At 35.5% G+C, this 17,247-nt stretch overlaps 1 pseudogene; it reads right to left on the minus strand.

The window, feature by feature from the left end:
• Positions 1-624: 624 nt before the first annotated feature.
• On the minus strand, positions 625-10,775 carry LOC102994620 (39S ribosomal protein L9, mitochondrial-like; annotated as a pseudogene).
• Between the last annotated feature and the right edge of the window lie 6,472 nt (positions 10,776-17,247).

The following is a 17,247-nucleotide window of genomic DNA, read 5'->3' on the forward strand; positions in this document are numbered from 1 at the left end:
TGTAAACCGACTAAGACTGAATTGTCTTCATCTGGTCTGAAGATGTTACTCTCTCTTTATATCAGATGGAGCCGAATAACATTCTTTGCCTTGAAAGCAATACTTAGATAAGTAAGCTTGGAGTACATCCAAAGACAAGCTTTATCCTTCATTCAATCATCAAGTATATCATATGCTCAATACTCTGTTTAAAAGCCAGTGATCATAAATGAGCTTTTTTTAAATTTTGTAAAGAACACACCTCTTCATTTTTTCTTGCGGTACAAACATTCAGTTTGGATGACGAAAATGAGCTAGCTCTACCATTTACTCCAATGAATTCTAATGGAGAAAGAGGCTAAATAGGATCTAGACTCTTTTGGTCTATTAATACTCAATTTATCAAAATTACAGCCTGGTATTTCTGGAGTAGGACTGCCCCAACAAGGCCAGATGTGATAACTGTTGAAGATGAAGCTGGCATATATGGACAATTCAATATGTATATACAGTCTAGTCTGCTGTCTTCCGATGGTCTCTAAAATTCCGCATTTGGTCAGAGCTGGGAGTGATACTATGGTGCTCGTCCACCTTTGCTCCACGGCTCCTCTAATTCTGCTTTGCTATTTTGAAGGGAGAATAGTTTCAGATAGTCTGCGAGCTGGTGGGGGCCATTCCCTTGGCAGCTTACTGGGCTAACCAGTACTTATATCTTTTGGTCTTGGGCCTCTCAAAGTTCACCACAGACCCAGGTACCCTCACAGTGCCAAGGCCATTTACAGTGTGAAATAAAATTCATATTTTGTGGTGACAAGAAAATTATAAACATAAAATTTCTGCTCTGCCCTTTGGCCTCCCTTCACCCTCCACTGTGCATGGTGTACCTGTATTATGCATCGACCAAACCTCCCCCATGGTCAGGAATACCTGCTCAACCAAAGACAGCAACATTCTTCTAGCACCAACAAGACAACTCCTTAAAAGATAACATTCCTTCTTGATCTTATAAAGGGTCACATGACCCACCAGGATGCCACTTAGATCTGGATTATGTAAACTGTCAATACATCATTTGATGTTCAGCCCTCTGTCTCAAAAAACTTCTATAACTGTGCCTTGATTTCTAACTGGCAGAATAGTTAGTTCTCAGAACTTTCTATAACTGTGCCTTGATTTCTAACTGGCAGAATAGTTAGTCCTCAGAACTTTCTGAGATGCTCTTCCCAGGTTATAATCCTCAAATTTGGCTTGAATGAAATTTTCCAATTCTTTCTTAGATCAACTGATTAACTTTTTGTCCACAACCGTCCCCTCACACCAGTATTCGCCCCTCTCTGCGATGGGCTTTTCTGGTAACTTGAACGCATGTGGGGTGACCACAACACCAAAATTTCTGAGGAAGTGGCCAGCAAGTATTTCAGGGTTTAGCTCCCATTTGACACTGTTCTTCATTCCCTCGTCCAGGTGACATCGTCTCAGAAATGTCACTGTCGCCTCACCTGCCTTGGTCTGGATCTTCTCTGGTCTTCCTTCTGGTCTCAGCAAGTTCTCCTCTTGAAACGGCTTCTCGTTTTCAGGAGATGCATATACAGCCAGTCCTTGAGGAAGTAGTCAATTACCGCCCACAGATTCTTTTCACCGAGACCAGGTCACCTCCGGACTCCAAGTTCCTCCACTGGCTGCGTGAGGATGAGCTGCAAGTTGTCTCTGGGCTGGTGTTTCGTGTCCTCCACCAGCTTGTGGACGTGGTGTTGCCGGTGCAGGTGCGGGCTTCCGGCCCTCTTGGGCTAGCAGCACTTTCCACCGGAGCAAGCCGATGACCGAGCCCCGATTGTGAGAGAGGCTGAGGTCAAGCTCCAAGCCGGGGACGCCCCCTTCAACTTGCACCTGCAGGCTCTCCGGACCTCCTGGTCGCAGCAGCTTCTTAGCGCCCGCCTGCAGCAGAGCTCCGCCCCGCCCCCCCCCGCAGGCCGCGCATGCGCAGCCACCATGTTCTTCTACACGGGAAGGGAGATCGTACAGAGGAGTTTGATACAGTCCCTGAACTGTAACTGAGGCAGAAGGGCATCAGAAGCTTCAGCTAGGAAGGTAAGGATATCACCATCCCCAGATTAAAGTAAATTGCAATAGATCTTAAGGAGAAATTGTGAAAGATAGCCAGAGGTAATCTAAAATTCCTAGGAATTTACTTGCCGTTTAACTTTGCTCAGAAGTGTTTCATCTACAGTTGCCTTTTTTTTTTTAACATCTTCATTGGAGTATAATTGCTTTACAAGGGTGTGTTAGTTTCTGCTTTATAACAAAGTGAATCAGCTATACGTATACGTATGTCCCCATATCTCCTCCCTCTTGCGTCTCCCTCCCACCCTCCCTATCCCACCCCTCTAGGTGGTCACAAAGCACCGAGCTGATCTCCCTGTGCTATGCGGTTGCTTCCCACTAGCTATCTGTTTTACATTTGGTAGTGTATGTATAAGTCCATGCCACTCTCTCACTTCGTCCCAGCTTAACTTTCCCCCTCCCCGTGTCCTCAAGTCCATTCTTTAGGTCTGCATCTTTATTCCTGTCCTGCCCCTAGGTTCTTCATATAGTTGCTTAGTTTATACCCGTTGACTGAAAAAAAAAAAAAAAAAAAAAAAAAAAAAGCACAACCTAAAAGTTGAGAGTTATGTTTTAGTCGACAGACATTCTTAGGACTTCAAGCCTTGGAGACAGTATCTTAACTCTGAGAGCCTGCTCCAAACAGGAAAGGAGGAGGCCAGGATATAGAGGAGTATTTGCAACAGAATCAGGTAGTCAGAACATCAAAATATTACTATTAATAAAATAAAACCAGATATCTCAAGTTAAGGAAGTTAGCACTTTTCCAGGTATGGGAAGATGCAAGAGTCTGGGCTCGCTGAAACCATTCTTTTGGTGTGCACCTCAGCTCTCCGGGGCCAGTAGCCTGTGTTTCCTCATCCTGAGTTTCCTCAGGCTGCACCACCGGTGGTGACTGTAGTCTGATGACTGCTAGAGGGTGGGCATTCCTTGTTTCCTTCCTGAGTTCCCTCAGGGCTCACTATCAGGGCATCTGCAATGTGATGGATGATGGCTCTGACATCCTTTGTTTACTGATATGACAGGCAATAATTTAGTTCTCATACCTCATACATATTTGAGGAATTCTCAATAACTGTGATACTCACTAACATTTGTTGAACACTGATTATCTCCCAATCACTGTATTAAACAATTTCCATTATATTTCATTCTTACAACACACACTATTGGTCAAATTACCATTACAAAGAAAAAAATTCCCTCCAGCTATGTTAAGTAGAAAAGAATTTGTTACAGATTATTCAATCTCTCACACAATCCTGGACAGGGTTAAGAAAAGAGAGATTCTCCGATTGAGATTTTAGGGACCCTTTTCAAAGCTATGCTGCAGGACCAAGTTTCTAAGGGAACTCTTGTCTTGTCTTTGTTCAGTAGGTGTATCAACACTACACTGCCGTAGTCAGGAAATGGCCATGATGAGGAAGCCGCTGTTACTTTGGATAGGAAAAACTTTAGTAAGCAAAAACCTCTCTAAACTATTGACTTCTATATCAACAAGCAAACACATCTTTTTGTGTTTACAAGATACCTGTTAGCATAAGGCCACTAAGGAAGAACCTCTCCTCTGTATAGAGAGGGATAGTGTGCTTATTACCTATTATTTCCTAAAAGCTGGGAATATATGTTTCTTGAGCATATTCTCTGGTTTGAGTTTTGCTGTGAGCTCCATAGTAGACAAACCATCCTTTGAGTTTGAAATCAGGTCTAAAATGGAGCAAAATATGAGTAGCATAATGAAGTTTATTATTAAATTCTATAGGTAACAAATGCTGACTTCATTTTCCCATCAGAGCAAGTTAAGCATCAGTGGTAATTGATCTACATACTTAAAATCTAAAAGAAACCTCTAATAATGATAAATTTGTTGATTCCTTTAATAGTTAACTGTGGTTGTTCAGAGACTTCTTTTTTTTGAGAATGTAGTTCTCTTTCATGTGTTTGTGTATTACAAATAATTTAAACCATCAATGTTATTTTATACACATGAAACAGTACAACTTGATATCTTTTACTGTTTACTATAAAAATATCCTGGGGCATCTAATGAGTTGTAGACCAAATTATGTGTTCAACAAGAGAGCCTGCTAAAATTCTCTTATGCAAATCTGCTCCTCATATTATATTTGTCATTTCATATTCACCAAATTTCTTTAAGTTTTCAGACATTGTATCAGACTACATATCCTTGGCAAACAACATGATGGGATTTATATTACAAGGCCACCTTAAGTGACATCACTTCTAATATGTACAAGGATTTGAAAGAGAAACAGAGCTGCCACATTGATTAATAACTTGATGTATTTTCAAATTAATATTCTTTATTTAGTGGACATTGTTAGAAATTTACTACAGATTTTTAGGTGGGGAAACAGAGCAGAATGTTTAATATTACATAGTGTGACTGATTTCTTTTGAAAACCTCCACTAAATACATCTCTTTTATAAATCTCTCTACTCTGCTTTCCAGCCTCTGTGTCTCTGTTCACTCCTTTCCTTCAAAGCTCAGTGTTTTCTGTGTGAGTATCCCTTTCCTAGATCTTTACAGTGAGGGTGCAGATTTAATTTGTGATCTTCTGTGTTCTATTGTAATTAACTCTCTGTAGTAGGTTTCAGTATGGCAGGGGTCTTTTATAGCAACATTATTTTGCTTGTTAAAATTGTAAGAAAGTTCCAAGGATTTAAGATTGGTACTTAAAAATAATGAGTTCTATAATACACAGCTTTAAAAAGCTATCCATTTATGTTGCATAAGGAAAAACTGAAACAAGTAGAGTCAACTGGATACACTCCTGCCTCACATCACACACAAAAGTCAATTGTAGATTGCATAATTTAGAAGAAAATATCATGCAGTATCTTTGTGACTTTGGAGTAGATAGGATTTCTTAGACATAACGAATGATAAGTGGAAATAATAATTTGTGCTGTGTTAAAAATTATAACTTCTGCCTTCACAAGACACTATACATAGGGTGAAAAAGCAACCTACAGAAGGAAGATGATTTCACAGTACATGGATCCATATAAAGGATTTTTATCCAAAATAAATAAAGAACTCTTACAAACTCATAGTAAAAAGACATAAATCCAGTGGAAATACGGGCAAAAGGTTTCAGCAGACACTTAATAGAAGAAGAAATCCAAATAACCAATCAGTAAACATATGAAAAAGTGTCAAGTACATTGGTCATCAGACATTTCTAGAGTAACAAAAGAGGCCCAGTAATTTACTGTGTTAGAGTTCAGGTTCATGGTTATCTTTTGTTCTGTAATACCTGAAAGGGGACCAGGAGGGATTCTGGAGTGCTAGGGTAATTCCATTTCTTGATCTGGGTGCTGGTTATTCAGGTGTGCTTAATTTGTCCGCAACTCTATGATTATGACAGGTGCAATTTTCTATATGCAGTTTAAATTATAGCCAAAAGTTAAAGAAACTGGAAAGAACACAATTATTCAATAGATACACACAAATAAGAAGGCTCTTCTCAGAATGTTGGAGAATTTTGTTGTGGGGATAAACTGCATCTGATGCCCAAATAGGTAGTAGTCAAGAGAAGTCAGAAATGCCCATGACAGAGCCAAATCATTTGTGCACAAAAGAGCATAGAAAGTGGAGGTACAAAATCAGCTGTTACCATGTTACTCTAAATTAGAAATAGCCCTCATTAAATAGAGGGATCTTTTCTCTCATATTTAAAGAATGAGGCATGCCACTGCCCCCAGCTCAGTAACATTGACCATTAGTTGTCATTTTTGATTTTTTAAATGACTGAAAATGTAAAGAATAGGGGGATTGTTCCTGATGGAGCTATATGACTGACAAGTTGTCTTCTATTTATTTTGCACTAGGTAGTCATATTCAGTTCTGCTGTTGATTTAAGTTTGTGTTGTAGGCATTGATATAATATACTCCAGAAGCTGTGTGTGCCAGAAACAGTACATTTTCTGATCTCCTAAATTACACTGCATTTGCCTCTACTGTCACATTTACCAGTGTGGATAGATGTCCAACTAATGTGGACCCTTCCTCTTTTCCTCCTGCTCTTCTTTTGACAAAAGCAGTAAATTGTTTATGTATACTCAGATCAGTAGCAAAACAAGTATGCTTCACAGAAATTTTTCTATTGCTCTAAGAATACATACATCTTAATTACTAAATCCAGCATGCACTTTGATTTTGTTTTCTAACTTGATATTTTAGTGGCATTTAAAATATTTTCTCACCAGATGCTTACGCGTTCTTTTAATCGTATTCTGAAGAATTTTCCTTTTCTGATTTTCTTAGGTCTTTATAACTTCTACATCTCATGTTTTTTTAATCCTGTTTTATTCAGTATTGGGTTTTCCCGAAGTTCCCTCCTAGATCTTCTTTTTATCTTCCTCTACATTCTCTGTCTGAAAGGTATCTATCCACCTTCATATTTTTAACTAATAACTATATTTTTGTATCTTCTTCTGACACTTTATCTAAGTTCCTAATCCAGGATTAACTATTGCCTGGTAATCATTATTACCTATGGTACCTTACTGTTTTGTAGGCCCTTTAATCAAGATGAATAAAATCAATTTTACTGTTATACCAAAAGTTTTCCTTGTTCTGAAATACCTGTATAAAATTAACTTTTTCTTATAATGTATGACTAAAACAGATTCTAGACCCAAATCTCTTTAATACGTCTATCCTCTTCCATCCCAATCAATTTAACCTGATTGAAGTTTCCTTCACTTTTTTGCATAACTCACTGCAATAATTTTTTTTATTGGTTACCAAACTCATCTCTTTCCCTTCTAATATACCAGGCCTGAAACTTATCTTTCAAAAGTACATAACCATCACATTATTTGCTTTATTAATTTAATCAGAGGTTCTGCATGGTATAACAGAAGTATAAACTCCCTCCAATGTGAAAACACTCCTTTCAGCCTCATCTTAAACTACTTCCCACCGGATACTGTGCTCTACTCAGGGAGAATTGTTTGCCATCTCCTCTTCATGTCTCCTTGTCTTATCCCATATTCATTTTTCTTGCCTGGAATACTTTTCCTCCATACACACTTTGAAAATTTCTCCTCTATCTCCTGTATTCAGGCAGTTATCACTTGCTCTGTGTTCTCCCTGATAGGTTTAAGTGTACAAAAGGTGCAAGGTGTACAGAAGGACAAACTCCCTGTCCTCATGGAGATGGCATTCCACCCAGAATTGGAGCCAGACAATAAACAAGTGAACGAATAAATAAATAAGAAAATCCCATGTTAATGTACATGCTTGGAAACAAACAAAAAAGGTTTAGGCACTCTAACATAACTGGTTGCAGAAGGAATTTTAAAGAATAAGTCTTATGTTTGAGCATAGAACTTTAGCTGGGGCTTTGTACCAGTCAGTAATGGCGTTTAAATATAGTTTTTTTTCTTATTCACGAATTCTAGAAGTAGGCTGTTGCTACCATGACTTAGTTATCCTTAGCTTCTTAGCTTTCTCCTTTAAGCTGGTTGCCTCATGGTCACCCAATGCATCTCCATTCATCCCACCTCTGTACAAAGCAGAAAGAGGTAAGGAATAGTTCCATCTGTTGTTTATTTTTTGGGAAGCAATGTGTTTCCCAGAAAAGTGTACAACACATTTTTGCTTACATTGTATTGCCAACAACTGGGAAATATGTATGCACTAACAGTAAAGGAGTTTAAGAAACTGTAGACTGTTATTGTTATATTTAGCTTGAAATAAACACGATCTCTTCCTCTATACAAAATATTAGGCAAAAAGACAGGAAATAGGCATGCTGAGTAGGCAACTATTAGTGAATGCTGCAGACCTTAAGGTTGAGAAATAGTTGGTCATGTCAAGCATCCCAGGCACAGGGAAACTCCAGTGGGAAAGACTTTTGTGTGTTTGTATCTGAGGAATAAAGGTAGGTTACTGTAGCGTGATAGGAGTGAGAAAGATGGGGTATGGTAGGTGACGGATTCAGACATACAAAGTCTAAGATTATAACATCTATCTCCTGCATGGGATCCTCAATTACTCAAGTTGAGGACCTACTTTTTATGCATTTCTTTATTCTAAGCACCTTGCAGAGTTCTAGACTGATATTTTTTTTTATGAGTGAATTTAGGGTAAAGCTCTATATAAATATATTGAAGAGCTCTGTGATTTCTTTTTTTATAAATAGCATAAACTGTATTCACAGGAACATATGGTAATAGGTCAAAATCTTATGACTGGTAGTCTTCATTTTTAGCGTAGATTTCTCTAAGTTTAATCATATTATTTGAAAACACAAAGGCCTATTTTAATTGTCAACTGCCTCAATTTCGTAATTCCTCCTTACATATGTTGTTTTGTTTTGTTTTTGCAAAAGAAGTCATAAGAAAAATATATTGGTATGTTGGTCTCAATTATCAAAATAATTTCGTAAATTCTGTTTATTTTTGACTGTGGAGCTGTGATCATATTTGATATTTCACAGCTGTGAAAAATTCACAGATAACTTTGTGTAGTAGTATTTGATTAAGAAATTATAGATTCTGATTTTCTAAATTGGGCACTGAGATTTGAGTAAATGGTCTATTTAACCAAATGTTACATTGAGTATATGATATATTAGCCCTATTTTAGGTGGTGTGCAGTTTTTATCATATGACATAAAAGATATGATTGACTCTATTATTTTCTAAAGCGATATGCTAAATTGCAACTAGTGTTACACCTCACATCAAGTAAGGCATATTTTTTCTTTGTAATTGTTCATTTGAATTCTTTTTAAATACAAAGCACAAGGCCCAGTGAGGAAAATATTAGCAGTAATTTTTCTTATAGTCATAATAAAAAGCTGTTTGTGGAAAAGTTGATAATATGCTACAGTTGATTTATATTCAGTTACATACTATGTGTTATAACATTCAGAAAGCTTTTTGTGATTTATTTATCTTTACAAGATCTATGAAACCACTCAATGGTTTCTATTTTCTGTTTCACTTCAAGACCAAAATATTAAAAAAAAAATATATATATATATATATATATACATGGTTCTGGGTTTAATTTTTTTCCATCTAACACTAATGAAAAATGGTAAATTTTTGTGTAAGTAATAAATGTTTATAAAGCACAGAGTTATTTCCGAGGTTCCCATGTACCTTATACAGAATTATTTTGAAAGTTTAATTTTTGTTTGTGTGTTTCCCATCTGGTCTTCTTACAGTATCATTCTATGATCTATTTCCAAAATAATGCTGGGAAATGGAGTGTTGATTTCTTCTTTACTAAAATATATTTTCATTATTTTTGAAGTAATGAAAACATTTCTATTTTTGTTTCGTTAGCTGGCAACACCTTTTTCCATTATTTTATTTTTAGCTGTCTAAGTTTAAATTTGACTCTGTGCCTTTTAAAATTCAAAGTGAAATAATCAGAACGTTTTACTTCCATTTGCCATCAGCTGAAAGATTAGTTATTTCAACTAGAGGAGAATATAATCAATAATGGCTAAATTTATGCCTAAGATGACCATCCTTGAAGATATCCTTTTCCTCCTTGGAAGCATAGTAAAGTCCATCATAAATCTGGCCAGGAAAAAGACCCTCAATTCCTTTTAACTATCTGTCACTCTCCTAAATTCCATTTTTATGGAAGGGAGGTAAAATAATAAATCACAAACCATTAGTCATGAAAGGTCAATCATATTCCTAAAATATTCTATTCTACCACTTAAGGTCTAGATAGTTTTTATACACAGCCAAGCAGACTATTTTTTGCCATTTTCATACTAATGGGATCACAAAAAAAATTGTATAATAAAGCTTGGAATTACCAGGATAATTTAGATTTATGTTATTTTCTTGGATTAAAAAAGTAATTCAGCAGGCTTATAGTTCCTTTTGTTACTCAGCTATAGTTTCAATCTTCATATGCTCCCAGAGTATATAAGTCAAAGTACCTAATAAATATTAAATTATTCTAATGCTTACTTCCAGGTTCAGAAGCAATGGAAGATGAAAAGCAAGATTTTACTGTGCTTACCATCTCATTCTAGAAGCACGAAACTGCATCAACAATTGAAATTTAGAGGAAATATAACAGTAACATAGTATTACTCTCTTATAACTAGAAGCAAAACCTGTTTGGTCTCCATAAAAAGATATAGTCAGTCTGCAAACAAAATCATGCATATTTATTTTTCTGACGATGAAACCTCCAGAATACTTCAGTAAGGCATTATTTTCCTCAATTAGACATTGCCATTCCCTTCAGTACCATAAGGTGTATCTTTATAACTTCTCCCTACTCCTTCCCATTTCAAATAAATTCAAATATGTATTTCTGTTCATTAGTCACAGACTTGTTCTATTCTTCCAAATTAGAATACAGCATTTCCCAGTGAAATATTATTCCGGTCTTAACTTCTTAACTCCCAGTGTTGTGTTCCAGAGGAGACATTCCATGTAAGAGTCCTTCGTATAAGTAAGGATGGCTTGGAGAACTATATTAAATCATATTTTCTATAGACTGAAGATCTCTAATTTCTCTAATCTTCTGTTGCTGTGTCAAATTTTCAATTATTTTGAAACCTTCCTCAAAGAGCTTTCTCTTGAATTACATTGTTCAAAAGTCTGCACAGTCTCCTAGCAAAATCCTGACCATTGCTCATGATGGCAGAAGAATTGCTGGATTCTTTTCCTTCATCTTGCATCACTATATCAAAATGTATTTAAATGTTATGCTTTTTAACTTACAGTTGTGTCATCTGGCATTATTGATCCTCCTCTCCTCAAAATACTCTCCTCGCTTGGCTTTCATGACACTGCATCCCGTTACTTCCATATGTGTATCTCTGTCTATGACCACTCAGTGTCTTATATATACCTTTCTCGTCTATCTGTATACTTTCTTTTCTTGGGTTCTGCCCCTGCTGTTAGTCTGTCTTTACTCTTGCTGGCTTTTCATAGCTACATTCATATCTTCAACTATCATTGATATAACTGTGCTCTATGGGTTAAATTTCAACCTTTCTCCAGATCCGCCCATCCTACTAGACATCCCGTGTGGATGTCCCAATCTCTCTTCCATTTTTCCCTCAGCACATCCAGGTGAATGGTGTTATCTGTCCCCAAATGTCAAAGTCTGAAATTTGGAAGCCCCTCTTTATTCAAAGTGTCACTGCCTTAGATCAGGGAGTTCACTTAGATTATTCAAATGGCTTCTTTATCCTTTTCTCTGTCTTTAATTTCTTACCCTCTTCTCTTATCCTTGCTGCTGACCTTTTCAGTATATCTTTAAGTATTGCCACAGTTTTTTCTATAATATGCCAATTAGATAGTACACTGTTTCTTTTGCCTGGACTATCCTTTCTCAGTCTCTGTTACTACTTTCATGTAAAATATAACAAACCAGGAAGTCTCTAGAACATCCTACCTCATGTTTCCATTAAACTTTGTATGATTGCGACTTTACTGAATGTAAAGCGCTGGTTGTGATTTCTGTAGTATGGCTACACTCCAGCACAGGCAGAGGCGTTATCCTCCCATGGAATCCCTTGAATACCTAGTAAAGTGCATGCAGCAGGGTAAAGATGCAATAAGTATTTTTCAAAAATCAATGAATAAATACAAAAAGAATACATATGTTCTTCATAGGCAGAGCCTATCATGATAAATAGCTATCAAAGACGTTATCAGGTGTAGTATTCGGAACTTAAATTTTCTTAGTCATTCCAGAGATTTTCATATTGTAGGTAAGAATTAGTAGCTATTTCAATTTATATGAAATATTTCAGTTTAAGAATCTGTTTAAGGAGTTTTCAGTATGAGAAATGTTCAGATTTCCTATTTATGTCATCATTCCTCATGTGGAATAAGCTTGGGAGATACTGAATAAATGATGAACTAATTAGAAGACTACATGAAGAGTAAAAAGTAAGAGTAAGGGCAGTAGATTCATCATTCATTTATTTACTCAGCAAATATTCGTTGAGTATATAAAACGGGTCGGGCACTGTTAGGTTGTAGATGCACAGCAGAGATAATACACCCCTCCGAGTTTCCCTACAGCTACATATTTGTCTATCAAGCTTCCTCCTCAGAATTTTCACTCAGATGTTTAATATGCAGCTCAAATTTATATGTCCAAAACCAAGGTCTTGAACATTTTTCCCAACCCCTATGGCTATCTTAGTCTTTCTCATCTCAGTTAATGAAACGATTGTCCACACAGTTTCCCAGGTTAAATACCTGCAAGTCATTCCTTATTAATTTTTCTTCATATCTCAAATCCAATACAACCGTCAATGTATCAGCTGTATATTCAAAGTCTATTCTTTTGGTTGACTTCTTTGCCACCCTAATTGACTCCTAGACTTCTACAGTAGTCTACTAACTTTTCTCCTACTTCCATTGTTGTTCACTAATTATAACCCTCCTACAGCCACTAGACTAGCATTCTAGAAATTTAATTAGAACCATGTCACTACCTTCCAAACCTCCTTTTTTCTAGCCCCACTTAAAACTTCCATTGGTTTCTGCTTGCATCCAAATTAAAATCAGTTTGTTAAATAGTATAAAGGGGTCTATATAATATAGCCTTTGTTTACCTCCTATCTGACTGCATTTTCTAACACTCTCCTCTCATTCACAGAGCACCAACTACAGTGGCTTTTAAAACCTCAAGCTTTCCCTTGCTGCCCCCCTCTGCTCTTCCCACGAGTCCTTCCATGACTGACTTCTTTTTGTCAATCAAGTCTTAGGTAAAAATTCACCTCTGGGAGGCCTTTCTTTACTTCACTAAAATTCTAACATACTATTCGCAAGTTCCTTTCTAGATCATTTCTTTAAAAATTTTTGTTCAGGGCTTCCCTGGTGGCGCAGTGGTTGCGCGTCCGCCTGCCTGCTGCCCCCCTCTGCTCTTCCCACGAGTCCTTCCATGACTGACTTCTTTTTGTCAATCAAGTCTTAGGTAAAAATTCACCTCTGGGAGGCCTTTCTTTACTTCACTAAAATTCTAACATACTATTCGCAAGTTCCTTTCTAGATCATTTAAAAAAAAATTTTTGTTCATAACACATCACAGTCAAAACCCATCTTATTTATTTTGTTTACCTGCTTGGTCTCTGTATCCAACGAACAGTATAGATAAGCACTATGTGAGCAGAAATTCTCGGTCTTATTCATGCTGTTTTTTGTGTGCAGAACACTCTCGTGAAATTTAAATTTTGGAAAAGGTTTCCTTGAATCCTAGAGAAGACACTTTGATGTTCATACTCTAAAATATATGGTATCCTTTTGATATTCTCGATTTCCGGATCTGGAGTGCCTGTCCTATTAAAAGTGCTCAGCTCATGCTGACAACAATTTTGCTTGAAAACCACTGCTATATGCAAATAAATACACAAATATAAATGATGTGTCTAACCAAATGCAACTTTATATAGACAACTAATTTTACGGAGTGGCAAAATTGTTGTTTCTTTTGAAGAGTGAATATAAACTCTGTCATTTGATTCAATATTTGATTTATAGCACTCTTCAAATGTATTTTATGTAAATTTTTTAAATTTCAGAATAATTAATGGCAGTAGTGAGGAACGAATTTCTATTTGAGCGTTTATTAGATCACTTCCGAGTACATGAAAGTATTTAATAGTTTGTCTCTGTTAAGATTTGGTCCCAAGGCTGACAATTAGTTCATTTCTTTTAAAAGAATTGATTGTGCTGATAATGAGCAGTTAACTTTGTTATTTATTTGTTTTTGTTTGATCATTTGTTTTTTTCTGCGTAGCATGTTTTTCCATACCTTTTCTTCTAAAAAAACACCACCGCATCTCCTTTAGAGAACTTCTCTCCCACTACCTGTGGTTCTGGTCAGATTATCATTCATTGAACCTAAACCTGGGATACAGGCTTTTGGTCCAAAGGTAGGAAAAGTGTCCCATTGCTCAGAATTTTCTGAACTGTTAGTAAGTAATATTTTTCTCTTCTTTTTGGATTTCATATCATAAGGGTGTTAAGACTGGAGCTGCTGAAACTCCACCCTTCCAGAAAATCGAAGCAGCCTATTTGCAGAAGAAAAAAATTAAACCAAGAGTTGAAGAAAACCAAAGACAAGCAAAGGTAAACAAATGAGAGAGAAATAAATTTGATTTTATTTATTTGAATTTTAGAGTCCAGGTGAGGTAAATAATCTTTTCATAATGATTAATTTGTGATGATGTTCTATTATTTGCAACAAATGAATCCTGGTTAATACAGAGATACTTAATAACTTTCCTTCAAATGAATATTGAATATACTAAATAAATCCATTTTTTAAATTACCTCTGGGAAATTGTTACTTCTCCTGTATTGAAGTTGAGTATTCAAGAAATATTATATGATGGAGATAATGGAAGATGATTCCATGTTCCAATTCAATCCTTGACTTGGAAAAAAAAAGACTATCTAATGTCTTTCATAATAGGTCATTACCTGTGCCTTTTCTTTTGAAAAGTGAATATAAACTCTGTCATTTAATTCAATATTTGATTTATAGCACTCTTCAAATGTATTTTATGTAAATTTTTTAAATTTTGGAGTAATTAATGGCAGTAGTGAGGAATGAATTTCTATTTGAGGGTTTATAGATTACTGCTGAGTATGTAAAAATATTTAATAGTTTGTCTCTGTTAAGATTTGGTCCCAAAGCTGACAATTAGTTCATTTCTTTTAAAAAATTGATTGTGCTGATAATGAGGACTTATCTTAAGTTTGGCAACTTTAGGTCAGTACTGAAAATGAAATTTTCTGTGTCCTATTCCTGAGTCCTAAAAGAGATTAGAAGCTCTTCTAAAATAAGCTTCTACATAATGAGACATTAATGGGTACCATTTAGCATATTACTGTTACAGTGAGCTTCATTACATGTGGTAGTAACTTGCATAAGTAAATGTGCCTTCTGAAGTAACTATATTTTTACTAGGCAGTGATCTAAGTTTCCGAATGAACTGACTACTTTATGAAACTAATTTAGTAGCATATCTTAGGTTTTCTCATATAACATGGTGTTAAGATAATTTCATTTTGAAAATCTTCTATTTACTTAGAAAGTACTTCAGTGGGAAAATAAATTTTCAGATACTGCTTCACTAATACTGCAGGAAAAATTCACTTCCTTTATTGTATAACATTTTATGTAATCAACATTTTATGTATTATACAATATCTCTTAATAGTAATACTTTGATTATTATTACTATCAATCCAAATTATAGTGATTGACACAAATTGTTCATAATTGCTATATACCAACAAAATGCTTTATGCTTTGTTTTACCTTACACGAAGTTAGAGATTTTTAAAGCTCTTTCGTTTGCAAACTGTCTGATTTTAATTTTCTTCAAGTCTGTACCTCCTTTTTGGATGTGACTGATATTTTCTTACTTATTTATAGGAGATGTTCTCCATTTCTATAGTTTTGTCATTTCAAGAGTGTTATACAAACAGATTCATATAGTATGTAGCCTTTGGGGACTGGCTTTTTTCACCCAGAATCATTCTCTGGAGATGTATCAATAGTTGTATGTATCAATAGTTCATTTTTTGATTATTTCTGAGTGTTATTCTATGGTATAGAAGTACCACAGTTTGTTTAGCTATTCACCCATTGGAGAGCATCTGGGTTGTCTGTTTTCTGACAATGTGAATACAGTGGCTAGAAACATTCATGTACAGGTTTTTATGTGAACACAAATTTTTATTTTTTTCTAGGCTAAAATTCCCAAGAGTGTAATTTCTGGGCTGTATGGTAGTTGTATTTTAAGTTTTTTTAAGAAACTGGCAAACTCTTTTTCAGAATGTCTATATCATTTTATATTCCAAGCAGCAAAGTATGACTGACACAGTTTCATTGTATCCATGCTGGCAGTCGTTATTATCATATATTAAAAATTTTAGCCATTCTAATAGATGTGTAGTGATACATCCTGGTGGTTTTAATTTCCATTTTCTTAATGCCTAATGAAAGTGAATATTTTTTTCATGCAATTTTTGGCATCCATATATCCTCTTCAGTGAAATTTCTCCTCATGTCTTCTGCCCATTTTCTAATTGACTTTTTTTGGTTTGTTTTTACTGTTGAGTTTTGAGAGTCCTTTCTACGGTCTAGATACAAGTCTTTTGTCAGATATGTGGTTTGCAAATATTTTCTCCCAATCTTTAACTCACTTTTTGTCCTAGTTTTCTTGAGGTCAAATATAGCAATTTTTGCTGTTATGGCTAGTGCTTTTTGTGTTAAGTTAAAGAACTCTTTGTTTATAGCCCTAAATCCTGAAGATATATATAACATACTATATTAATATTATGTGTATATGTATATATACACATGTATGTATAAATACTATTTTATGTATACATATAGATACATATACATATACATATATATGTTCTTGGTTATTAGCTAATTCTATTTTTGGCCAAGAGAACCAAAGCATATCTGGATTGCTTTATTTTCACAAGAAATTGCAAATTTCTTATGTGTGTGTATCAGAAGTTGGTGAAACAGATCTAGCTGAAAGTGTTACCACTGGCACTGAAAGTAGGGGCAGAAGAACAGCACAATAAACAGAGACGAGTTTGTGATTGGCCTTAGGGCCATAATGATGCTGAAGCAGTACAGGTACAAGTACTATGAGGATGGCTACAATAAACACACACCAACCTGTGTGAGTCAGTTGACTGTACTTTACTACAGGAAAAAGGAGAGAGATAGATCCTTCAATTCCCAAAGAAATGTGGAATATTTAGATTTGTTTAATTAAATATAATACCTGCCCCTTCCTGAGTAGCACACATCATTTATCCTAGTAGAAGAGATAGGTTTACAAAATATAAGTAACATTTTAGAAAGATAAACAATGATAAAACTGGCAAGGTGGTATTGTAAAAATATTGACTCAAAGGTGATGGTGATGTGGATAGCAGGAAAGAACTTCAAGCATGCCTGAAGCTTATTTCTTCTCCTCCAGTTAAATTACCTTCATTTCCAAGTGAATGAAGGTAAACATTCATAGAATGTGCTGGAGTTTAAGGGCTTAGGAAGGTTATCTAGATGCAATGAACTGATCTGTTCTCGGCTCTGTCTGTATAGCTTCTTTTGTACAGAAAGTTTTTAAAAAGTCCTTATATTAAGGTAACTTC

The sequence above is a fragment of the Physeter macrocephalus genome, chromosome 7 (genome assembly GCF_002837175.3).
Source record: "Physeter macrocephalus isolate SW-GA chromosome 7, ASM283717v5, whole genome shotgun sequence".
Taxonomy (NCBI): Eukaryota; Metazoa; Chordata; class Mammalia; order Artiodactyla; family Physeteridae; genus Physeter; species Physeter macrocephalus.